Raw genomic sequence first — 27,021 nt, forward strand, 5'->3', positions numbered from 1 at the left:
TTCAGCTGCAGGGACAGTCTTTACATCAGTCTCCTTCCTAATCTGTATTAGTGGTGAGCTTGAAGACACTTGTTTTGTTGCATCTTCCACTGGGAACTCATGGTACTGGATTGATGATGTATTTTATTTCTTATACCACATATATGTGCAGGTTAGATGGGGATAATTAATTTGTCCTGCCCATTTTCTGACGTTGCATTCACCAGCACTCAGCTGAGAATTCTTCTCAAACCCATCCTGCTTTCCATGGTATACTTTTCTTCAATAATTTATGTAATCATTAGGATTAATTCCCTCCAGCCTTTTCTCTCTCTTAATTCCATAGCATTACTTGATTACTTGTATTATATTCCTAATTTGAAGGGGAGTGTGGGGGGGGGAAGCCTGCTTCCTCTTGTGACACACACTAATCACAAGAGGACCTGGGAAGAGCATGATGGGGAGAGATTGATCTGTCCTTAGGTCATCAACTCTGGGCATGGGCAGGAGCTACTGCTAGTCACTCGGGGACAGCAACTGCCAATGTGCTCTGTGGGAATTTGTGAAGCACGAGGCAGCTCTGCAAGATGGCAGCACATCTTTTGCTGCCCCCTGTACTTTGCTTGGCAGCCATGGCAGGTAGCCAAGTCATGATTCATCCTTGGAGGCAACTTGGGATGTGGAGTCCTTGGGTCTGCTTGGAGCACCCTTGAAGAGAGTGGTAATTTGTCTATGATGTCATATAGAGGGAAGAGGATATTTTAAAGAAAAGGGAGAGCAGCTTGTGATAGCCAGATCCTTAACCTGAAGCATTTGAGTGCAATAGAAGGACTGACAGTGACTTACCCTTGACTTTCTGCATCTGCTGGAATTCATATTACTGATGTGTACATAAGACTTAACTGAAGAAGGACAGTTACTAATTACTGTCTAAAGAAGCCTTTTACTGTTACATTGTGATTTTGGCTTCTGGACTTCACTTCTACCTACTAAGATGTTAGCATGAGGGATTGTCCTAAGGTGCTGAAAAGGTAGGATGGAAATATAGAGAAACTTCGTATTTATTTCAGTCTATGTGGCCTGACCTAAGCTAATAAAACTTAGCATGAGCCTGTGGGGTACAGCAGCTGCATGCTGGAGATATAAGTTGACTCTGTCCATCTTGGTGACATGGTTTAATAGGCCTATGTGAATTTCCTGAGTCAGAGGCCAGCCACCATAGCCATCTTTGTCACATCTCAGTGATGTGTATCCTGTCAGGTTTTTCTTTTTGTTCCCTCCCCAGCATGGAAAGAACCATCTGCCGGGTTGGCTTTCAGAAGATTTTTTAAAACTACCTATTTCCCTTTTGTTTTGAGAGGAGAGGGGGGAAGCACACAGACCAGAAGGGGAAAGGAGAACCTGACCTAAAACCAAGCCAGTATTTGCAGGGATTTTAGAATAGCTCATATGCTGCTTCCTACTCCCCAAGGAAGGGCTGTCCTCTTTCTTCTTTTTGATTCAATTCCCTGCCACCCTGTGAGCAAGTCAGAAGCTTCAGCTGCTGCTGTCAGCTGGGAAGGGAGGCCCCTTGTTTAAAACCCATATGTAATCTCTGCTTAGAAAAAGTCAAAATCCTTTATGCTCTCCCTTAAAGTCTCCTTTGCTCACCTGCATCTTCACTGCCTGCCTGTGGTCTTGCCACTTGAGTGAAAACTCAGATAAAAGTTGACCTGAAACAGACTCAACAAGAAGCACAGATAGAATAAAGGTCCATAAATAAATAAACAAACCCAAAGAATGAACAGCGCAACCAAATTTAGTTCTTGAGAGTGGCAAAGGAATCAGAAAGTATGTCAAGTGTGTTGGAGCAGGGCCCCATCACATGTTACTTGGAAAGACAAACACCATCACTTCGAACATCATCCTCCCTCTTGCCCTTCTTTATATACTGAGCATGATGTCATACGGTCTGGAATATCCCTTTGGTCAGTTGGGATCGCTAGTCCTGGCTGTGTCTCCTCACAAACTCCCATGCACCCTCAACCCCCTTGCCAGTGTGGCAGTACAAAAAGCAGAAAAGATCATGGCTTTGTGTAAGCCCTCCTCAGCAATGACATAAACATCTCTATATTATAAGCCCTGTGTTCAGCAGAAATCTGAAACACAGCCCTAAACTAGCCACTGGGAAGAAAATTAACTCTACCCCAGCCAAACCCAGCACAGGTCTTCCTGGTTACCTTTTCCCAGATCTGATGGGAGAGGCAGACCAGCAATGCTCACCCACCATGGCATGTGGCTGGCAGGTGGCCCAAAGCTCTCACATGTGGGCTCCTTCCTGGCAGATTACCCATGATCTCTACTTCACAGTTTGGGTGTCTGTCCCCCACCTCACCCCAGTCCCTTCCTCTCTTGTCCCAGCACTGCCAGGGAGGAGGCGGAAGCAGGGATGGCAGTGGGGAGATTGGAAGGGACAAATCTTTTTTCTTCAAATACTTTAGGCTTTGGATGTTTTTAAAGAAAAAAAGAGAAAAAAAACCCTTTATCAGTGCTTGTAAAGGTGTGCTACTGGCATATAAAAATATAGCAGTAGCAGAGGGAATAGAGAGCAACAAAGAAGTGTGGATTTAAACATTTGGGTTTTGTTTCTTAGGTTTGTCAGGAGACAATCTTAAAAAAACCCAAACAAACAACCAATAACAAAAAAAAAAAACCAAGCAAAATTGGTTTTTTGCCATTCACTGAGGTCTCTGCATCCCAGCACTGTATTTAGTTGTGAAGGACTTAAAAGTGTAGTTTCCCATCATTCCCTTTAGACATCTTTTTTTTTAATATGACAATGGAAAATCAAAGAAAAAAGTGAAAAATGCTGTAGCAGACCATGGGCTTGCTAGGGCCCCGTGGAGAGCAGAGGCTTAAAGATAGGAAATGCCAAGTCATGGTGAAATAGCAAAGAAGCCCCTGTCTTCTGCCTTTCAGACCCTTGCTTATCTCTCTGTAAGCCCATAGGTCACATCTCCTTAACCCCTGCTATTGGACAATTTTGGATCCCCCTATACCCTATATAATGGGATGTTTTAGCCCATTCTGGTTAGCATAGCCGTCGCTGGAACCCTTCACAGACCTTCAATAAAGCCATCGCTGTGGAACTCCGGAGCAGCCTTCTCTCTCTCTCTGCGTCTGCCCGCCGGCCAGTGGTGCCTTAGCAAGCAAAAGAGCTGAACTCAAAAGAGCTGAGAATCACTAAAGAGCTGATATCCCTTATGCTTGCTAAAGGTTGCCAGTGGCTGAGAGGGGCTTGGGTTTCAGGCACTCTGTCCCCAAAAGAGGACTGAGCTATCCGGCCCGTGCAGCCTGCTCAGGGGCAAACCTGCTCTCAGCAGGAGGCTGGGACAAAACATGACAAACATTCCTCTGTTCCTTTTAGGTTCAGTAAAACTCACCTTTAAACCTTATTGAGTGGGAGGAATTAACCTCACACAAATACCTTGCAAGAGATGTTTAAGTCAGAGTTACAATTTAATGGAAAGATTACAATAAATGCAATAAATTAAGAAAAACTGGCTTAAAACCACAAAGTCCGAGGACAACCTGATATCTGGTTGGCCAGGGTGGTAGTTGCCATCCGATTAAGCAGCGGTAGCAGTGCTGTTGAAGTGGTGGTTGAAAGCAGTGGTCCTGAAGAAAGTCTGGTTCTACCCCAGATGTCCAGTGGTGGTGGCTGTAAATCCCTAAACCTCAAGATTATATACCCTAAAATCCAGGCAGGAATGTTCAATACCTCCCCCAGGGTGGGGAGTTTGACAATGGAATTATGTAATCCAACGAGTCATAGGATATTTTGGGGAGTCCTTGATGGCCCATTGGCAGAGATGACCCCCTTTAGGCTGGGTGTAGTTATCACATGAATACAAAAAAACCACTATACCCTGCTTATGGGTGGAGTATGCAGCTGTTACAAACTACCTACCATTAACAGTTCATCAGAAGATGATGTAGTTGGTGGTAGAATACATACTTTGGTTACACTTTACATTGTAACTCAAAACAAAGTCATTCAGAGAGGATCAGAGAAGATGGCAGGGAAATCTTGTTTGTGTTATTTTTGGACATTCCCATTGAAAGTCTGATTGTTGTCCCTTTTACTCCCTTCCTTTACTTGTGTATGTTTTTCTTTCTTACTTCCTTCCTTTCCCTTTGCCTTCTTGAGAACTTTTTCTTTTTAAAGTATAAATTATTAATAATATAACATCACCTGAAATCTGTGTGTGTTTCTGATGAACCAAGCTGTGGATAGCTTATTTCTGTCTGACTGGAATTGGAAAAAGTGGCAGGGAGGACTGTCTCCTCCTAAAGCAGTATGAGTGGCATTAGAAGAATTAGTTGGGTAGGGATGGGAAGCTAGACTGCCATTTTGTGGGGTTCAGCTCAAGGGCAGCCCCTTTCCCTGGTAGATTGTCTTGGTCTGAAAGACAGGTCCCTGCCAAGGAAGGCGGGAACCTCCCTTGGAATGGAAAATATGACCCCCTTCCCTAGAAATTATTATAACTTTGAAAATATGGGGCTTTCAGGCAAAGATATGGGAAAAGGAATAACAGTTATTTACTAGAATAAATATATATATATGACAAGGCAAACAAACAAAAACAACAGCAGCAACCACAAGCAAAAACAGAAACCCAATAACAGCCTTCTCTCAGCTGTCAAGCACTTTCCCCTTTGGTGTAGTTATGGTCACGGCTGGCAGGGGCACTGTTGGCTCCTAGCTGAGCAGGGCAGGTGCAATGACTCCTCCGCAGCTGCAGGGGGCGCTGTGGCGTGAGCTCAGCCACCTGTCTCCACGTGTGTAAGGGTGGGCGAGCTGGTGGGAGGGATAGAAAAGGGGCTTCCTTTACAAACCCACAAGGGCAGCTGATCCCAGTGCCCCTCTGCATGGCAGAATGGACTGTAGCAGGAACCTTGGAGCAGCAGGCTGTAACAGCAGAGACAAGCAGATCCCAGGGTGGCCAACATAATGTAACAGAAATTCTGCAGCCATAGCAGGAACAATGAGGGGTTGGATAGACATGAGGTATTGCATTAAAGTGTAGCAAAAAACCCTGAAGCAGTGGCAGAAGACAGCAGGGATGGGCAGTGACAGCCAGGCTCCCACAAGCAGCTGGGTGAGGCTCCCTCAGAGGAGGGGAGGAGAGAGGGGTCCCGGGTTTTCCTCTGGGGCACTGGAGCAGATGGTGAGGGCCCTTTTCCAGTGAGGTCAAGTGTTAATAAGGTCCCAGTTCAACAGCTGCTCTTAGGAGCAAATGCTCACTCATGGTAGGAGAAGCAGTGAGAGCCCAGATTGGAGCTTCCCCCATTGCTGAGTGGCTACTTGTGAGAAGGTTGAGCAGATGTGTTGCTTGTGCTTGAGGGTCACAAGGTCTGGGGTAGGGCTTCCTCCGTCACTGAGTAGCAGGCTGATCAAAAGAGGCCTCTAGGGAGCGCAGAGAACAGGAGCGGGCAAACAGGGGTGTGGCATGTCTCTGAGGGTGTGTCATGGCAGTTTGTGAGGCAGTTCACGCAGGCAGGGTTGTAGGGTTTCTTGCTAGTAAGGTTTACTGTGTGTTGTGCGCACTATTTCTGTTGGTTAGTAGGTTTTAGCATTTCTGGTAGTAATGGTTTGTACGCAATCAAAAACTGTAGTTAGTAGGAGTGTATGTAAGCAGATGGAACCCTCCAAAAAGGATGTGTTTGTCCAGACCCATTCCTGTGTGGACTGGTTGAGTTTATCAGTGGTTTCAGGGGGCGTTGCAGAGGAAACCTGCCTGTGGTGTAAATAGGCGAACGATCTCCTTTCACTGGTGGCCGAGCTTAGAGAGGAAGTTGAAAGACTAAGGAGTATCAGGGAAAGTGAAAGAGAAGTAGATTGGTGGAGTTCAGCCCTTCCATCCTTGAGGGAGGCCGACCAAGAGTCCAAGGATTCCTATGCCTCTCACTGTCAGACAATAGAAGGACAACTGATAGATGAAGGTGTGAGAAACTTGCTTAAAAAATTTAAAGAGTTGATTAAACCTTAACAAAAATACAACAAAAGGACTAAATAAGGAAAAACAGGCCTGGAACTACCCTCATGGCTGCCTACCACATGGCTGGCTCCTCTTCAAGATGGATGCTTAGTCTTTTATACTCCTGGGGGTTGCATAAGCCAACCCAGGCCCCTCCCAAAGTCTGTCAGTCAACTCTTCATTGCTGTTTATTGGTGGAGGAGAAGACTACTTTCTTGCAACTTGACTGGAGGGTCACATGTTGTCATGCTGCACCCCACTTCCCCCCCCCTCCCCCCCCCCCCGCCCAGATACAAGCTTTTCCATTCTTTTCCATTCCCAACTGCCTCATGTAAGGGGCACATGTGCACACCCTCTTTCTACCTGTCCCAGACAATCCAGGCTGTCTGATAGAAACAATACGGGGGGAGGGGGGGGGGGTGAAGGGAATTATGGGGAGAACAGAGGACATTTAAATTACAATAACATAACTATACATCAATTAAGCTTCTCTTAATATTCACACAATATTAATCCCTTAATTGCAAAAGGCAATCATCTCATTATCTATCTATAACAAAGGGGAGTGGAAGTGGGTATCTACTCGAGGAGGTAATATTAAGAATTCCTCCCGACCCCCACTCCCAAACCAGATGCCACTTCAGAATAGCTATGAACCCCTGGATCCAGAGAGTCAGCCAGATGATTAAGAAGAAAATTATCTGCCTAGTGAGCCTCCCAATTAGGATTCATCTGTGAGAAGGATTACCACCTCTAACATCAAAAAGGAAAGAAGAGTAATCATGGTGAGCAATTCCATTCTGAGGGGAACAGAGGGCCCCATATGTTGACCGGACCCACCCCACAGAGAGGTCTACTGCATCCCTGGGGCCCGGGTACAGGATATCATTGAGAGATTTTCTGGGCTGGTTCAGCCCTCTGATTATTACCCACTGGTGACACTCCAGGCTGGCAATGATGAGATTGAAAAGAGGAGTGTCAGGGCAATTAAAAGGGACTTTAAGGCACTGGGACAAGTAGTTGATAGAACAGGGGTACAGGTAGTCTTTTCCTCAGTCCCTTTGCTGGCTGAGAAAAACAGTGGAAGGAATAGGAGAGCACACATTATCAGTAAGTGGCTCAAAGGTTGGTGCCATCAGCAGAATTTTGGATTCTTTGATCATGGGTCAACTTTTACGGCACCTGGCCTACTGGAACATGATGGGCTCCATCTCTCTGTTAAGGGCAAAAGGATTTTAGCTTGTGCACTGTCAGAACTTGTTGAGAGGGCTTTAAAATAGGTTTGAAGGGGTAAGGGGATTCAGCTGGGCTCTCCAGAAGCAGAGTTAGGGGTGAAATCAGCAGCTGAGCTGAAGTGCATGTATACTAATGGACGATGCATGGGTAATAAACAAGAAGAGCTGGAAGCCATGGTGCAGCAGCAAAGCTATGATGTAATTGCCATCACAGAAACGTGATGGGATGACTCACATGGTTGGAGCACTGCACTGGATGGCTACAAGCTCTTCAGGGAAGATAGGAAAGGGAGAAGTAGTGGAGAAGTGGCCCTTTATATTAGGGAGGATTTTGATGCCATATGTATTGAAACTAATGACAATGAAGTTGAATGCCTATGGATAAGAATTAAGGGGAAGGCCAACAAGGCTGACATCCTACTGGGAGTCTGTTATTGTCCACCCAACCAGGAAGAAGTGGTGGACAATTCATTCTATAAGCAGTTAGAGAATGTTTCTGGATCATCAGCCCTTGTTCTTGTTGCTGATTTCAACCTGCCGGACATTTGTTGGGAACTCAATACAGCTGAGAAGAGGCAGTCTAGGAAAATTTTAGTGTGTGTGGAGGACAACTTTTTGTCACAGCTGGTGGGTGAGCCCACCAGGGGAAGGACTATGTTAGACCTGTTGTTTACAAATATAGATGGGCTCGTGGAAGATGTGGTGGTTGGAGGCCACTTGGGGCATAGTGATCATGAAATTGTAAAATTCTCAATATTTGGTGAAGTCAAGAGGAACATTAATAAGACTTTTGCATTGGACTTTTGGAGGGCAGACTTTGGCCTGCTTAGGAGACTTATTCAGAGAGTTCCTTGGGAATTAGTCCTTAAAAATAAGGGAGTCCAGGAAAGGTAGGTGTGCTTGAAAATAGAGATCTTCAGGGCACAGGAACAGACTGTCCCTGTGTGCTGAAAGACAAGTCGACGAGGCAAATGTCCAGCCTGGATGGGCAAGGAGGTTTTGGAGAAACTCAGGAATAAAAAAAGGATGTATTATCTTTGGAAGAAGGGTCGGGTTTCTCAGGTAGTATTTAAGAGGGCTGCTAGAGTATGTAGAAAAAAAATAGGGAGACTAAAGCTCAGTTTGAACTTAAAATGGCGAGTTTTGTAAAGGATAACAAAAAATGTGTAAAAAAATATATTAATGGTAAAAGGAAGGGTAAGGCCAACCTTTGTTCTTTATTAGATGCAGAAGGGAACTCTATAACTGCAGATGAAGAGAAGGCAGATGTGCTTAACGCCTTCTTTGTCTCAGTTTTTAGTGAGAAGACTTGCCTTCTGGATAACTGTCCTCTTGGGTTGCTCAGTGATATCAGGGAGCAGAATGGTCCCCCCATTATCCAAGAGGAGGCAGTCAGAGAACTGCTGAGCCGCTTGGATATTCATAAATCTGTGGAACCAGATGGGATTCATCCCAGGGTGTTGAGGGAGCTGGCAGATGAGCTTTCAAAGCTGCTCTCCATCATTTACCAGCAGTCCTGTCTCACTGGTGAGGTTCCAGATAACTGAAAGTTCGCCAATGTGACGCCCTTGCATAAAAAGGGTGGGAAGGAGGATCCTGGCAATTATAGGCCAGGTAGCCTGACCTCTGTACCTGGTAAGGTCATGGAGCAGTTTATATTGAGTGCCATCACACAAAACCTACAGGATGGCCAGGGTATTAGACCTAGCCAGCATGGGTTTAGGAGGGGTAGGTCGTATTTTATCGAAGAATGCAGGGTAACCCAGACAAAGGGAATGATTGGCATCTGACTCCATTGATTCAGAAGGTTGAACAATTGCTTTATTAAATCTATATTATATTACATTATACTATACTATATAAAGAATACTATACTACAAAGAATACTAAATTACATACTAAAGAAAACTCATGACTGTCTCAAGACAGCCAGGATACAGCTTTGACCCAATCGGCCAATTATTATAAACAACCATCACCAGAATCCAATTAGGAACTCCCTTCAGGTAAACAATCTTCCTAACACATTCCACATGTGCAAAAACAACAGGAGCAGCAAGTAGAGATAAGAATTGTTTTCTCTTCTTCTCTCTGTGCTTCTCCAGGAAAAAAACTGAGAGAGAGAATTGTCTGACTGGCGGATGCAGTAAAGTCTGTTGATGTTGTGTACCTGGACTTCAGCAAGGCCTTTGACACTGTCCCCCACAGCATACTCCTGGAAAAGCTGGCAGCCCATGCCATGGACAGGGGCACTCTGCTGGGTTAAGAACTGGCTGGATAGCAGGGCCCAGAGAGTGGTGGTGAACGGTGCTGCATCCAGCTGGCAGCCAGTTACCAGTGGTGTCCCTCAGGGGTCTGTGCTGGGGCCAGTTTTGTTTACTATCTTTATTGATGACATGGATGAAGGGATTGAGTCTTTCATTAGTAAGTTTGCAGATGACACTAAGCTAGGATTGTGTGTCGATCTGTTCGAGGGTAGGAGGGCTCTGCAGAGAGACTTGGAACGGTAAATGGATGGGCTGAGTCTCACAGGATGAAGTTTAATAAATCCAAGTACCGAGTCCTGCATTTTGGCCGCAATAACCCCCTGCAATGTTATAAGCTGGGGACGGTGTGGCTGGACAGTGCCCAGGCAGAAAGGGACCTGGGGGTACTGGTCGACAGCTGCTGAACATGAGCCAGCAGTGTGCCATGGTGGCCAAGAAGGCCAATGGCATCCTGGCCTGTATCAGGAATAGTGTGGCCAGCAGGACCAGGGAGGTCATCCTTCCCCTATACTCGGCACTGGTGAGGCCGCACCTTGTGTACTGTGTCCAGTTCTAGGCCCTTCAGTTTAGTAAGGACGTTGAGACGCTTGAGCGTGTCCAGAGGAGGGCAACAAGGCTGGTGAGGGGTTTGGAACACAAGCCATATGAGGAACGACTGAGGGAGCTGGGGTTGTTTAGCCTGGAGAAAAGAGGACTCAGAGGTAACCTTATCACTCTCTACAACTTCCTGAAAGGTGGTTAGTAAGAGCCTCAATGAGAGATGTGGGACTTCAGGTGGCTCTTCCAAATGCAATTTATTGTATCCAAGATGTTACAGCACTCCAGGGTTGTAGGTGACAGAGCCTGCACCTACAGCTGTCAGCTCCAGCTATAGACAAGCCTGAAGACCCTTTAGTTTTGGTTACATTGCATTATATACTTTTCTTTGCTGAGCATGTTAATACAGAAGAACCAATCTATACCTTAAATTTTACCTATAGCCTATCATAACTACTATAATTGCCATATTCATGTTACTATTCTCCAATCACTAAAAGTTAGTACATTACAGTTTAAGCTAGAAGTTGTTTTTCAGTTTTCTAGCAGTGGAAAACTCTGAGACCTTTTTTCTACTTGCAGCATTGGCAGTCTTGTTTGCCTGTGCTATCTTTCTGCTTGGTAAAAACATCTTTTTTTTTGTGGTCAGCTTATCCTTTGCTCTAAGTCATAAAGCCTCTTTCCATCTTGACATAACCTTTGCCTTCTTAGTTGTCCAGCAAGACTGGCTCAACAATTGTCAATTTACCCATCTATTATTCTTCTATATCAAAACTTGCTTTCATTTCTATTCCTTCTTCGGATTCTACATTCAAAAATCTTTTTGCCAAGCATACATAGCATACATATCTTTGAGACTTTCTTGTCAAACTTTCATCGATCCCAACAGTGATTGTAGTCAGGTAGGGGTTGGTCTCTTTCACCAGGCAGCAACTGACAGAACCAGAGGACACAGTCTCAAGCTACATCAAGGGAAATATAGGTTGGATATTAGGAAAAGGTTTTTTACAGAAAGGGTGATAAAGTTCTGGAATGGTCTGCCCAGGGAGGTGGTGGAGTCACCATCCCTGGATGTGTTTGAAAAAAGATTGGATGTGGCACTCAGTGCCATGGCTTAGTTGAGGTGTCAGGGAACAGGTTGGACTCGATGATCTTTAAGGTCTCTTCCAACCTTGTGATTCTGTGAATTCTGTGACAAAAGCTCTGCAGTGACAGCAAATCCTCCGGGCAGCAGTGGTCCGGCACCAAACCCTACCTGTCTCCACTCTGATCCCCAGAGAGAGGGGGAGCCCAGCCCTTCACCCCCAGACAAAATCTTGTGGTATCTCTGCCCTTCCCAAGAGAAAACCACGAGCTATGAGAGTAGGCAGCTGCACCCTTCACCCTCCTTCTCCTCCTGGTCACATCTTTTGTTCTCTTAAGTACCGGTCTTTATCATCTCTTAGGAAACAAATGGGAGAAAAATCCCTGAGAAAAAAAAAAACAACCTAATCTCCAACATTATCCACCCTGAATATTTTCCCATACCAACATGTTACAACAAATTTAAACTTTTAAACTATATACATACGTGCATTACCCTAATTATATATATATATATATATATGTCTAGATCTAGATACAGGCACAGTGTGACAGGCGGCTAACCACAAAACAGGGTCCCCTTGAGGTACACATCGTGTCTCTCCATCCTTCTGCATCACTCACCAGGTACAACCTGGTCCCTGAGCAAAGACAGCCCCATGGATGGGTTTGTCTTTTGCTCAAGGTAGAATTAATCCAAACAGTTTTTCCTAGCATACCTCTCGTGTATCATCGAAATTGTATCCCCGTCTGTTGTACACAGGGGTTCAGATTGGGCAGGGTCAGCTCAATTGGTGGAACCTTGAGTGTTAACTAACCATGTAGCCTTTGCTAAATGCAGCTCCCAATTTTTGAAAGTCCTTCCACCCAGGGCTTTCAAGGTTGTTTTTAGAAGACCGTTGCACCACTCCACTTTGCCAGCAGCTGGTGCATGATAAGGAATATGGCATTCCTACTCAATGTCATGCTCCCTAGCTCAGGTGTTTATAAAGTTGTTCTTGAAATGAGTTCCTTTGTCAGACTCAATTCTCTCAGGGATAGCATGCCTCTAAAGGACTTGCTTTTCAAAGCCCAGAATGGTGTTACAGGCAGTAGCGTGAGGTACAGGGTAGGTCCCCAACCATCCAGAGATGGCTTCTACCATTGTGAGCACATAACGCTTGCCTTGGCAGGTTTGAGGCAATGTGATGTATTCAGTCTGCCAGCCCTCCCCATACTTATATTTGGACTATTGCCCACCATACCACAGGTGCTTTACCTGCTTGGCCTGTTTGATCACAGCACACGTCTCACAATCATGGATGACCTGGGAGTTACTGTCCATGGTTAGATCCACTCCTTGGTCTCGTGCCCATTTAGAGGTGGCATTTCTGCCCTGATGGCCTGAGGCATCATTGGCCCATTAAGCTAGGAACAACTCTCCTGTGTGTTGCCAGTCCAAATCTATCTGTGACACCTCTATTTTTGCAGCCTGATCTACCGGTTTCTTGTTTTAGTGCTCCTCATTAGCCTGACTCTTGAGGGCATGGGCAACAACATGACAGACTTTCACAGGTAGCTTCTCTACCTAAGTGGCAATGTCTTGCCATTCTTCAGCAGCCCAGACTGGTTTTCCCCTACGTCGCCAGTTGGCCTTTTTCCACCTTTCCAGACAGTCCCAAAGAGCATTGGCTACTATCCACAAATCAGTGTAAAGGTAGAGCTTTGACCACTTCTCTCTTTCAGCAATGTCCAGGGCCAACTGGATGTCTTTGAGTTCAGCAAGTTGGCTCAATCTTGTCGCTACTGAGTAAGAAACAATACAGACTCACCAGAAGGCTGGTTTGCATAGCATAGCGCATCTTTACTTCGGATCCTCTTTTATACATTGTTCCAATACAGATAGACCTAGTTGATCAATTAATCAATACATTTCACCTGATTGGCTAATTACCAAGATGCCTTTCTTATAAAAAATCTTTGAGAAAAACAAGAAAACGGAGAGTAGGAAAACCCCACCTGCAGGTTGTTTATGATAATAAGCTATCATTTTTTATCTTCAACTCCCTAAAGTCTCTCAGGCCAATTCTGGGAAAACTTAACTAATTTTCTCACTCTCTGACCAGGCTGTCACTTCCACAGGTCCCCCTTTTTGTTTAAAGGAGGAGGTGGTATCTGTAATCCTCTGTGGGGTCCCTTGCAGGAAGGAGAACAAACACAGCTCCAGAGGTTCCTCTAGCAGTTGCTAGTTATCAATCAGAACCTCAGTCAGATGCCATTTTGAAATGGTCAGAGTGATAAAATCTTGTGATTCCCTCTTACCAGAAACACACTATTAATCTTAAAGTCACTTACTGTCATAGTTTGACACTGGCGCAATGTCAATGCCCCAATGAAAATATATTCTCTCCAATTGCTGCTGTGAGATGTGACCAGAAATAGAGAAAAGCAGGCTCCAGCTTAGGAATAAAGGAAAAACTTTATTAACTTACAATATGTAAAAAGGAACACACACAGAACTCAGAATGAAAACCTTCCAAAACATTCCTCCTTCCCCCACCAAATTTCCAACACAGCACAGTGAGACAAAACTTTGGATTATCAATCCAGTTAGCACCCCTCAGATAATCAACTCTCAGTTCATCACCACCCTTCAGATAATCAATTCTCAGTTTATCAAGGAGAGAGGAGTCCCTCTTGTACCATAGGCTTCCCCAGGAAACACAGTCAAAACTTCTTGTATTTCCATGTCACACGTGGTGCTGCTTGGAGAACATTTGCCCTCATGACATCTTCCTTCCATGTCCAGTGCTCTCACAACTGAGCATGGACCAGGGCTGCTTCTAGGGTTCCACTTTTAAGGATGCTTTGCCCAGTTCCAAAAAAAAGCAACAGTCTCTCACTTTTGGGACACCAGTCCCCCTGTCCTGGTTTGAAAAGGAAGTGAGTTTTTTGGGATGCTGTGGTCAAACCAATAGGTGCTCAGATTTGAATATTGGCACCTGGTGTGGCCACTGAGGACATGGATACGCCTCTGGGAACACAGGGGGTTAAAAGCAGAGAACTCCCAGGGGGAAGCTCTCTTGGGTTCTGTCAGTGAAAGAAGTCAGACCTCCCCTGCCCGGCTGCGGGCTGGGCAGGCAAGGGAAGCTATGTGGCCGGGTGAGGTAGGCCGGGCCTTGGACAGGGAAGGGAGGTGAAGGCCCCTGCAGGATGGAAGAGTGGAGGAGCACCAAGAGGCATCGGGCAGCCACCCCCCCCCGAAAGAGAGACAGAGAGAGAGCGCTGGTGCTTGTGCCACATTAAAATTCGATATCATGTGCGAGCAGCACGGCCAGCCAGGAAGGAGAGGCGGGGAGGGGGGGGTGTGCAGCGAGAAGGTGCCTGGCAGGGCAATGTGGGAGTTCTGGACAGGCAGAGCCTTAGATTTTTACCCCTTTTCTCGGATGATGGAAACCTTACAAATGCTGATCCTCCTGGAGTTGAATGAGAAGAGAGATAAAGATAAGAGGAAATGGGCCACGAGAGAAGTTGAGAAGAATCTTAGGTGGGAGGTGATAATAGAGTAGCCTTTGGCTGGACTTTTCTTGTATAGCCATGGATAGAACCATTTTTCCTGTGACACAGAGACTGCATTTAGGGGGAGGCAATGGCTTAGAGCCAAGAGAGTGCAGTGATGTTATGTGAAGGAGTGCGTGAACAGAGACGAAGGGTGAGGAGGGTGGTGGTGCCCTCCATCTTCAGGGAAGAAGATCTTTTTTCTCGAGACCCCTCGGCCCCAGGGGGTGAAATTTGGGGGGGACAGGTGTCCTGAAAGTGAGAGACTGTGCTTTTTTTTGGAACTGGGCAAAGCATCCTTAAAAGGGGAACCCTAGAAGCAGCTCTGGTCCATGCGCAGTGGTGAGAGCACTGGGCATGGAAAGAAGATGTCATGATGGCAAATGATCTCCGGGTGGTGCCACCTGTGACACGGAAACACACGAGGTTTCAACTGTGTTTCCCGGGGAAGCCTATAAGACAAGAGGGACTCCTCTCTCCTTGATGAACTGAAAATTGATTATCTGAAGGGTGATGATGAACTGAGAGTCGATGATCTGAGGGGTGGATGTATTGGAAATTTGGTGGGGGGAGGAGGAATGTTTTTGGAAGGTTTTCATTCCGAGTTCTGTGTGTGTTTCTCTTTATATATAGTTGTAGGTTAATAAAGTTTTTCTTCTTTATTCTTAAATTGGAGCCTGCTTTGCTCTATTCTTGGTCACATCTTGCAGCAGACACCAGGGAGCATATATTTTCATGGGGGCACTGGCATTGTGCCAGCGTCAAATCGTGACACCAGTCCCCCCCAAATTCACCCCCTGGGGCCGAGGGGTTTCGAGAACAGAGATCTTCTTCTTCACTGAAGCCAGAGGGCACCACCACCCTCTTCATCCATCATCTCTGTTCACACCACTCCTTCATATAACATCACTCTACTCTCTTGGCTCCAAGCCATTGCCTCCCCCTAAACACAGTCTCTGTGTTACAGGAAAAAAATGGTTATGTCCATGGCTATCCAAGAAAAGAGTCTAGCCAAAGGCCATTCCATCATCTCCTCCCACCTAAGATTCTTCTCAACTTCTTCTGACATCTTTCACTTACACAAACTTTTGTCACACTTGCCCATTTCCTTCTATTTCTTCTCTATCTCTCTTCTCATTCAGATTCAGGAGGATCAGTATTTGTAAGGTTTCCATTGTCCAAGAAAAGGGTTAAAATTTCGGTCTCTGCCCGCCCAGAACTCCCACAGCGGCTGGGCACCTTCTTGCTGCACCCCCCCCCCCCCCCTCCCGTTCTCCTTTGGCATATGGTATCAAATTTCAAGGTGGCACAGGCACAGGCTCTCTCTCTCCCCCTCTCTCTCCCAGGGGGGGCTGCCCGATGCCTCTCAGTGCTCCTCTACCCCTCCGTCCTGCAGGGGGCTCCAGCCTACCTCAACCCAGGCCACATGGCTTCCCCTGCCCCACCCAGCCCGGGGCTGGGCAGGGGAGGTCTGACCTTCTTCACTGACCAGAACCAAGAGAGAGTTCCCCTGGGAGTTTTCTGCTTTTTAACCCCCTGTGTTCTCAGAGGTATATCCATGTCTTCAGTGGTCACACCAGGTGCCAATATTCAAATCTGACCACTTATTGGTTTGACCACAGCATCCCAAAAAACTCACTTCCTTATCAACCTAGGACAGTTACCTATTCTAATACAATCTCAATACTAAGTCTAATATAACAACTTATCATTAATTTCTTCAAAGAACTGACAGTCTAGCCTGTCAACAGTCATTTTTCAGAAACAAAGAAAGGATGCAATGTTCACTACCCACTCATGGAGGGGCCATCTGATTGATGGTTGACATCTTGATCATTGTTTGGAGGTTGCCTGTTGGCCACGTTCTGCTTTTGGTGTCTCAAATCAGGGCGGACACACCTCGCAGGTACCCATCCCACTCCAGTGTCTGTGGAAACACATGCATACCCATGGCCCCAAGTGATAAGGTCGTATGGGCCCTCCCACTTATTAGTGGCTAGCTCCCGTATCCAGACTTTCGCTCGAGGCAGGTGCATCTCACCAGAAGAATGCAATGAGAGAAAATTATTTAAAATGACAGGATTCTCTGAATTCTGTGGCACTGTAAGTTGATTGATTGTATATAGAGCTTTTTCCAATCGACTATGTGGGGTTTCCCCAGGCATTCCCTTTTTTTGTTGTCCCCTTTGCTTTAAGGTACCATGAGCATGTTCAACAATGGCCTGGCCCATTGGAGAGTGCGGGATACCAAGTTTGTGTGACACTCCCCATAAACGTAAAAACTGCCGCGTCTTCTGCAAGACATAGGCAGGGCCATTGTCAGTTTTCACAGAATAAGGTATTCCCAAGATTGCAAAAGCCATCCTCCAATGGGCAATCACGTCGGGACCCTTTTCTATAGTGTGAGCAGAGGCCCACATGGTGGAGGAGAAGGTGTCAATAGACACGTGCACATACTTAAGTCGGCCAAATTCAGAGATGTGAATAACATCTGTTTGCCAAAGCTGCAAGGCCTTTAGGCCTCTGGGGTTCACCCCCGGTGGTAAAGGTACAGCAAGTCCATGAAAGTCAGCACAAGAACTGACAATGTCAAGAGCCTCAGTTGGTGTCAAGTGAAATTGTTTTTGCAGGGTATGTGCATTTTGATGGAAAAAATCATGTGATGCTTTGGCTTGCGCAATCTTGTCAGGCTGAGGCACTACCCATGCAGGGTTAGTTAACCTGTCAGTCCTGGCATTACCTTCTACTATGAAACCTGGCAACTTGGTGTGACTCCGAATGTGCAAGATGTAATACGAATGAACTCAGGCCTGAATTGCACTCCACAAGGCTCTCAATAACTGAAACAAAACTGTGCTATTGTCTTCTTTCAGAAGTGAACAATCCAAACACTTGGTTATGTCTGCAACATAGGCAGAATCCGTGACCAAGTTCAGAGGCACCTGAGAAAATTTCTGGAATGCCATGACAACGGCTTTTTACTCAACCAGTTGGGCTGAGCCTGACTCATGGCTCTCCAGCATTTGCCATCCAGATTCATCCTTCCAGGTAACAATGGCTTTCCCCGTTTTTCCAGAACAGTCAGTGAAGACGGTGGGCCCTTGCACTGGCACCCAGCTATGACAGATTGTTTTTTTTGCCAACTGCAATAAATTGTGACTGGGCATATCTGTCCTGAAAAGTTCTGCAGCTCAGTTTGCAAAGGAGCACTGTTAGCAAAGCTCCATTCAAAATCTTCCCATTCTACTGGAAGAATGATCGTTGCAGGATCAGCTGCCCTCAATTGCAAACACCGTTGATGGCATTTGATTATTAAATGAGCAATCAGCTCAAACAATGAGGGTGCAGTCTTTTTTGGTTGATGGGGAAAGAAGACCCATTCCAAATTGTGCAAAGGATCAAACCATTTGTCACTCCATTGGCCAATGATACCCATAGGATAAAAATCTGGATTGGTAATGAAGACAGTGATATCAATGGAAAGGTCTACTTGATGAATGTGACAAGCAGAAACAGCCTTTTGGACCTCCCCCAGCCCTCGTCGCGCCTCAGGAGTCAATTTCCGAGGTGATCTCAGGTCAGGATCCCCCTTTGGAGTATCATACAACAGGGACAGTTGTTTGTCAGTCCCAAGTAAAGACGCAACCAACTGATGACACCCATCAATTTCTGGGCATCATTCAAGGTCTTAATAGAATCCGAGAATTGCACCTCCTGATGCTGAATAGTTCGGTCGAGAATTTTGACTCCCATATATTTCCAAGGAGGGTGCTGTTGAATTTTCTCTGGAGCTACCTGCAGCCCATAAGAATGCAGAGCTGCGAAGTGCTGAGGCCATATCCTCAGCAACTCATCCTGGGTGGGTGCTGCCACCAGGATGTCGTCCATGCTATGATAACAAGGTGCATCAGGAAACTGTTTGCGGACTCCGGACAAGGCCTGAGCCACATACCACTGACAAATAGTTGGGCTATTGTGACAGCCCTGTAGCAAAACTTTCCATTGATATCGCTGCACAGTTTTGGCATTGTTGATTGAAGGCACTGTGAAGGCAAACTTTGGTTTGTCATCCGGATGCAAAGGAATTGTGAAAAAACAATCTTTCAAATCAATGATCAAGATTTCCCATCCCACGGGGAGCATGGTGGGTGAGGGCATACCAGGCTGCAGTGCCCCTATGCTTCCCATCACTGCATTAATTTTTCGGAGGTCCTGTAACAGCCTCCATTTCCCAGATTTTTTCTTTATCACAAAGACAGGACTATTCCAGGGACTAGTAGAAGACTCAATGTGTCCCTGTTGAAGTTGTTCCTGAACCAATTCACAAGGGCGACCAATTTTTCTTTTGTCAGGGGCCACTGGTGTACCCAAATGGGTTTGTCCACCAGCCACTGTAAAGGCAGCATAGGATATCTTCCGCCCTTCAACACAGTGGCCCTAATTAAAAATCCATCCCAATTCATATTCCCCAGGCAGTCAATACATCCTGCCCCCAAAGATTGATTGGAGCTGGAGTGATATAGAGCTGAACTGCAGCTGTCTGCCCATTTACGCTACTGATCAGCACAGACCATTGGCTTACCAAGGTATGTGCTGCACCCACCACCCCTTCAATGGCCGACCCTACGGGAGCCAAAGGCCATGTAGGAGGCCACTCAGAGAGGAAGACTGTTGGGAGTGGCTGGTCAGGGGTCTGATGGCTCAACCTGGATACTGCAACCTTCCCAGAGATAGGTCCCGCAAGAGACAACTTTCTAGGAGTCTTAGGCAGTCCTTCAGCCACAGAGTAACTTCAGCAAGGGGCAGGCAGCTCAGCTCTTAGCAGTGATTTCAGATCTTAGTGATTTCAGCTCTGCTTTGCGAGGTGTACCCTGGCCAACACAGGGACAAAGAGACAGGAGCACTGTGTGGTTGTTCCACAGAGGTAGCCTTTATTCCAGCACCCTGCGAAGGACGCCAGTGACGGCAGCTCCCTCCTGAACAGGGCAGAAACTGGGGTTTTTATGGGGAAAAGCAGGGGTGGTACAAAGGGGGAAAAACCAATCAATCACAACAAATCTACATGGGGTTCCAAAGCATGCTGGGAACTCACCATGACCAAGGAGGATTTCTCAGTCCAGGAGAGTTTGAGAAGATCTTATCATAGCCCATTCAAGGGATACCTCTCCAAGGGAGAGTGCTGGCATGCCCATCTGTCTCCACAGGAGATGACTGTCACATCTGCCCCTGTGTTGATCAAACCTTGAAGCTCGATCTTCGGTGGGTGGGCACCTGGTAGGGTGAGGGTACACATCATCTGGGGTCGCCAAGCAGAAATATCTGCTGACCAGAAGATTTGTCCCGTGGATTCGAAGCCACCATTCCCACAAATTTGCTGGCCAGTCCTGGGGACACATGACTGAAAAGGCACAGGTTGAGCAATCCAAGTCCCTGCCGGAATAGTGATGGGGGGGGGGTGGGGGGGTGGGCGTGGAAACTGTAGCACAAATTTGACCTGAAAAGCCAGTCAATGACACCTGGGTGAACAAAAATTCCTTGGTGGGTTACACTAGATCTTCCTACAAGCAGTGCGCTCAGTCCTTGTCCCAAAGGTCCGAACACATCCAAAGGAACCTTAGGTCCATGACAGGATTCTAAGATGACCATGGTTGCAGTACATACATCCACCCCAGCAGAGCCATGGGTGCTGCCTCTGAGCTGGCTGGGCAGGGCTGAGCTGGCGCCATGCCCTGAGGAATCACTTGTGTCAGAGCGCAATTCCCCTGTGTGCTCATCCTCCTGTTTCCCGGGCCTACTAAAGATTGGCCATTAGCATAATATTTAGACTTACATTGGTTTGCATAATGACCTGCCCTTAGGCATCTAGAGCACAAGAAATTGGTATTTGGCCCTGTTTGCTTGTGTGTTCCTTGCTTTTTCTTGCCCTTATTTTTGCCTTTTTTCTGTTGTCTGCTCCCTGAGGATTTCTGGCCTGGATGTAAAGCAACTGTCAGAGCAGACACTTTGTGGTCTGCAGCACCTATTTTGGCACACGCATTGACCATGTCTGTTGGCATCGGGTTGCCTGAAAGAACATCTATGATCTTCTGACACTCACTGTTTGCGCTGTCCTGAGCTAACTGCTTGCATAAAACCTGCCTCAAGATATCCTCAACCTGTTTCTCCAGGGCAGCTGCAAGCTTCTCGACAAATGGCAGAAAAGGTTCACCTGCTCCTTGAGTTATTGACGTATATCATGGCCTGGGGGAGGCCATTTCAATAGTTTTTAACAATGCATTAAATCCTACCCTTTGACTCTGCTCAAGAACAGCAGAGTCCCAGGTAGCCTGAAAATCAGGATTGGAAAAGGCCTGTTCTCCGAGGAGAATGTCCACTCCCACGTAAAACCTAGGATCTCCCTGAGGCAAATACCTGTTGTCTGCTGCAACCCTTTCAGCGTCCTGCCTCCAGTTGTCCAGAAAACCCCTAAATTGCACAGGCTGGAACAGTGCCTGAGCTATATGTCTAATATCAAATGGAGCAAGCAGGTCTGTGTTTAGCATTCTGAGAACTTGCATAACTTGCATGGAGCCAAGGCCATATTTTGCAACCTTATCTTGCAAATCTTGGACCACCCACCAGACAATTACATCATGCCTGTCAGTGTGTTCTGAATTTGGGACAGCTTTATACATGGGAAAAGCTTGAATCTCTCCTTGTGGTGGAACATTGTGTTCCTGAACCACCCGTGTCTCCTCCACAGATGCTGGATTAACTGTTTGACTGACATCTGTGGACCCTTCTCCCGGATCTAGTGTGGTGTTAGCTTCACATTGTGGCATTCCCACCCTTTCGAACAGGTTCCAATCCCCAGTTTCTGAATCTCGCGTCTTAACTGCTTCCCAAAAGCGGCGAGGGTTCCCAGGGCACACGGTCACCCGACAGGGGGGCAAAGTCCAGAGATTACTCAGGGATGGTGATGCCGCCTGTCGGTGCTAGCATTCTGCTGCCAAGACACGGCCCCGCTGGGGGGCTGGCCATTGGCATTCATCGCTGTTGCTGTCCCCATCCAGGGATGGGGAGGACAGCCTGTGGGCAGCAGGGAGTGGTGGGTTGGCTGAAGGCTCCGAAGTCGAGGGGCTGGTTACAAGCCCAGATGCAGGGGGGCCGGCCGCCAGCTGTGCTGGGGCTGGGGGTCTAGAGGTGGATGGCACAGCTGGAGGAGCGGTGGCGGGCGGCACGGCCAGGGGCACTGCTGCCGTCGCTGTGGGCTGCAATGCCGAAGCTGCAAAAGACATTAAATCAACCAAGTCAGCTGCCACGCAGGGAGGAGGAGAAGGCAGTTGTTCCGCAACTAAAGGTGGGAGGGCGAAAGGGAACACAGCTCCAGTTGTGCAATTTACCATTCGGAGAGACGCTGCTGATGCAGCGGTCACAGCTGCTGTCGTCTGCGCAGGCACTATGGAAAAGGAGGGGGAAGCCGGTGGGGGGTTTGACGTTGGCTGGAAGAAACGCCCGCCAGCAGGCGCTGACCATGAGTGTGGCCAGTACATCTGCGCAGGCTCTGTGGCTGATGACAAAGGAGCTGATGGAGCATCCAGTATGGTTGTGGCGACTGCTGACAGCAGAGATGGCTCCGCCCTCACCTGTGATGTGGGGGGGGATCTTGAGCCGGGAACTGCAGCTCCTGCTGGCCATGAAGGAGTTGCTCCCCGACTTGTGGGGGGGAGAAGGCGGGGCCAGCCGGCGGGGCCAGCCAGCAGGGCCAAGTGGCCTGTGGGGCAGTGCAAAGCTGTCCCCCTGCTCCCTGCTCCCTGCTGAATGGAGGCAGCCATCACCGGCGGCTAGAGCGGGACCAGCTGTCGCAGTGGCTCGCCAGCTGCTCTTCACAGGGCAGGGGAGAACCAATCCCCTGGCTGTGGCGGCGATAGTTCCAGCGCTGCCAGTGGCGATGGAGGGGCTGAAAGCAGTGCAAACGGGTAGGGGTCGTCCCCTGGGCGTGGTCGAGATGCGGCTATTGCCCTCGGTGGTGTCGGTTTTGCAGGAGGAGGAGACGTCAGCCTTACAGAGTCATAGGGATGAGGATATTTTGGTGGAACATAATCTCTAGATGAGAGATAGGTTCTGCGAGGGGTCCCCACGTCCCCTGCCAGTCTGCACAGAGATGGAAAAAAAGCTGGCAGCTGCCCGGTCTGGTAGTCCTCCCCCCGGGGTGTCGGCACCCCCAGAGGCAACATCTTTGCCCTCTGATGTCCCCCTGGGTGTGGCCTCGGAAGACACGGGACAGGAGTCCCCATGCAGGTATAAGTCGAGGCATGGTGGGATCCCCTTGAGAAATTTCTTGCAAGAGCTGGTGGCCCAATGCCTCCCACAATTGCAGACTAAAAGCGGTGTCTAAATCTACCGTAAAGTCATGAGATTTGGCCCAGGCAAGCAGAGTGTAGACCAAATCATCTGACACAGAGACTCCAATAAAGGAAACCATGTCCTTCCACACAGAAACAATTGCACATTCTTCTCTATAGAGGTGACTCCCCATTGTGGAAACACTGGCCCCCAACCTCCAGCAAAAAGTACAGACTGTCTGCTTTGCTGGGGAATTTGTTCCCGCCCGCGCTCCCAAGCTATCAGGGCAAAACCGCCATCCCCGCCATCCCAGTGCTTTCCAGGAGGACGTGGGGAAAGGCCGTTACCTCTCCGGGGGAACAGAGGGTGTCCAGATGCAGGTGGGCCATGCTGGTGCCGCGGGGTCCCGGCAGAGGTCTGGAGCGTCTCTGTACATCCTGCGATCCACGAAGGGCCAATCAATGCAACTCACTGCATGGTCACCAGATGTCGCTATGGAGAAAGAAACAATACAGACTCACCAGAAGGCTGGTTTGCATAGCATAGCGCATCTTTACTTCAGATCCTCTTTTATACATTGTTCCTATACAGATAGACCTGGTTGGTCAATTAATCAATAAATTTCACCTCATTGGCTAATTAACAAGATGCCTTTCTTATGAACAATCTTTGAGAAAAACAAGAAAACAGAGAGTAGGAAAACACCACCTGCAGGTTGTTTATGATAATAAGCTATCATTTTTTATCTTCAACTCCCTAAAGTCTCTCAGGCCAATTCTGGGAAAACTTAACTAGTATCTATCTTCTCCCTCAGTAGCTTCTGTGACCTGTCGTGTGGGGCTCCATACAGCTGCTTTCCACTTTTGTTTCATCCCTACAGAGCTACAGGAACTGTCAGTGAAAAGAGCATATCATGTTTCTTCTGCTGGCAGTTGGCTGTACGGTGGAGCTTCCTCAGTATGTGTCACCTGTTCTTGTTCCTCTTCATCAGTCAGACCAAAATTTTCACCTTTGGGACAATTTGTAATTTTTTCCAAGATCCCAGGGTGATTCAGGTTTCCAATATGGGCACGCTGTGTCATGATGGCAATCCATTTGCACCATGTGGCGTCGTGGGTGTGATGGGTAGAAGGAACCTTTGCTTTGAACATCCACCCCAGCACCGGTGGTCGGGATTCCAGGAGGAGTTGTGCTTCATTGCCCATTACCTCTGAGGCGGTTAGGACTCCTTCTATAGGCTGCCAAGATTTCTTTCTCTGTTGGAGTGTTGTAATGCCTCTGTGATAACATATTTAAGAAGAAATCAAAACGAAGTTTGGGCACAGTTGTAATTTTCCAGACAGAGAAGAGTAGGACGTGAGAATACATGAGGAGAACAGCATGCAGACACCAAGGTTAGTGGGGAAGGAGGGGGAGGAGGTGCTCCAGGCACTGGAGCTGAGTTTCCTCTACAGCCCATGGTGATGACCATGGTGAAGCAGGCTGTCCTGCAGCCCATGGAGAATCCATGAGTGATGCAGAAATTCACCAGCAGCCCACAGGGAGGAGCCTGCACCAGAGCAGGTGGATGCCTGGGAGAAGGCTGTAATCCTGTGGGAGACCTATGGAGGGAGGGGCCCTGTTCCCAGGCTCAAGCAGCCTGTCCTTGGAGGACTGCACCCCATGGAAGAGTTACCCATGCTACAGTAGTTTTGGGAGGACTGTTTCTCATGGGAGAGATTCATGTTGCATCAGGTCACAGGGAGCTGCTGCTCTTGAGATGGACCCATGTAGGAGAAGTTTGCCAAGAACTGTCTCCCATGGGAGGGACCCCATGGTGCAGCAGGGGAATGACTCCTCTCCTTAAGCAGTGAAAGAAACCACAGGTGATGAACTGACCAAGAAAATCCCCACTCCCTACGATATTGGTGGGAAGGAGTGAAAGGTTGGGGTGGAGAAAGGTGTTTTTAAGGGTTTATTTTACTTCTTATTTTCCTACTCTGATTTTGTTTACAATAAATTTACTTTGTTTCTCCAAGTTAATTTTGTTTTTGCCCTTGATGGTAATTTATGAGTGTTTTCTCCCTGTCCTTATCTCAACACATTAACCGCTTGGTAAAATTTTCTCTCCTCTGTCCAGTTTCAGAGGGGAGTGAAAAAGAGACTTTCATGGGTGCCTGGCATCCAGGCAGCATCAAACCACAACATGATGGCATATGACGGGAAAGGAAGAATAGGAAAGATGCTGCAAAGCACTGCTTAATTCAGCTTCACAAAGCTCTTTCAGAAAAGTACTTCTCCGTGAAGAATGCATGTTTAATGTAACACAAGGCATGTGCTGTGGAAAAGTGTTCTTTCCTCTAATCTGGTTCCAGACAGAAGCATCCAAACAGAAGCCCCTTTCCCTATCACCACTGAACTGCTTGGTGTATGTGAGGAAACCCCTGAATGACAAGGCCTCCATCTGCTCTGGAACAGAGTTGCAACTGGCTGCAAATATTGTCCATATGTTTGATTTTTTTTTTAACCTTTCAACTTAGCTGCCTAATGTTAGACACCTATCCTCAAATTAGGCATATTCTCATAATAAGCTTTCCTAAAATAAAGGTAGTAGCTAATTCAGGTGATGGTGCATCTGTGGTTGGAAAATGAGATGGAATTATTCATCCAGTGCATTGCTTTTGTTTGCTGTTTTAGGGAATGGAAGAGACCCTGCATTCTTGTCCTGTCAGGGAAAAAGAAAAAATATCAAGTTTATTGTTCATATTCCCCTTCTTTTCTTGAGTTCCCAGGTGATTATGGGAAACATCTTGCAATTTGTCTCTCTTAAATAAAGCTGGGGTTACTTCCATTTGGACAGGAGAACATGGCTGTGGTTTGCTATGAGCTCAGGTTGCATGGAAGCCAGAGAAGGGTCTAAAAATGGTAGTTTTTCCTTGGTTTATGTTGTAAAAATGGTTGGAGTATCTTTTTCAACATAATGACTTTGCAGTGGATACTGGGACAAGTTGACCATCAGCAAGATATGTATGGATCTAGTTTCCTTAACACAGGTGTATGTTGCTTCTCTAGACACTCTAAGATATCCTGACTGTCCATCAGCTGCCTGTAAGGAAATTTGTGGGTCTCCCTTAGGTCTTTTTGTATTTCTAACTTGCCTCATATGCTGTGGGATGTCTAGAAAGTTTTCTTTGGTTAGACAGACAAGTCTTTCCCTGTGCCTTAGCTTTCTATCTCTAACATAATTTAATACAATTGTTTTTAGTTTAATCACTTCTTTCTCATGAATGGTGTTTGAATTTTAGAGATTACAGACTAATTTTTGAAGGACTGTAGAAATGGGGCAAGAGCAAAACACTGTTGATAGATGGGAGTCACAGGCAGAGGATGCCAGTTGGAAGTAGTCACCTGAAAACCTCAAAGTCTGACAGGTTGCAGTCTGTAGCACATTTTGTTTTGGTTAGGTATCAGGTGTAGATACAGCCTTTTCAGTGTCTTATTTTTTACAGCTTGAAAAGATGAGAAAAGAGAGTTTCTGCACATTATCTGACCTTGCTGGGACTTGCCAGATAGTGGGGTCACCATACCTGGCAAATTGCAGGCTTACCCAAGGTGACCAGAAGTTTATCTGCCTGTTTGTAATTCCTGCCACCAAAGGTCATCTCTCTGCTATGCCTTGACATTGAGCAATGGCTGCAATTCCTTTTAATCATGCCCTTTCTCTTCCTCATCATTTAGGGCATAGCACTTCCACTTAGCTAAACTCATTAACTGCATTAATGTTGAGGTTTCCTTTTCTATATAAATTCATCCAGTTGAATTCTCGTGACCCTCCATGGCTGCATTCAAGCAGATTCTCCCTCTGTTTCCTAGCAGATGTTAAGTGTTTATTTTTCAGCTGTGGACAGCAAAAACGTGAAGAAAATAAAAGCAATGTCTTTTTGTGTCTATGGGAAAGCAAGTAATTACAATGGGTTTGTGGGGGCTCAGTTTGCTGTGTTACAGTTTGAGTTCAAGGAGCATTTTGACCAAACCTGTAATTCTAGCCCCTTTCTGCCA

General features: G+C 46.9%; 1 protein-coding gene across 5 annotated transcripts in view; it reads left to right on the plus strand.

Moving 5' to 3' along the window:
- Nucleotides 1-27,021, plus strand: part of LOC118701537 (SET-binding protein-like) — a 217,798-nt gene that overhangs the window by 22,356 nt on the left and 168,421 nt on the right. The gene's annotated exons all lie outside the window — the stretch shown is intronic.

Source organism: Molothrus ater, chromosome W (genome assembly GCF_012460135.2).
Source record: "Molothrus ater isolate BHLD 08-10-18 breed brown headed cowbird chromosome W, BPBGC_Mater_1.1, whole genome shotgun sequence".
NCBI lineage: Eukaryota > Metazoa > Chordata > Aves > Passeriformes > Icteridae > Molothrus > Molothrus ater.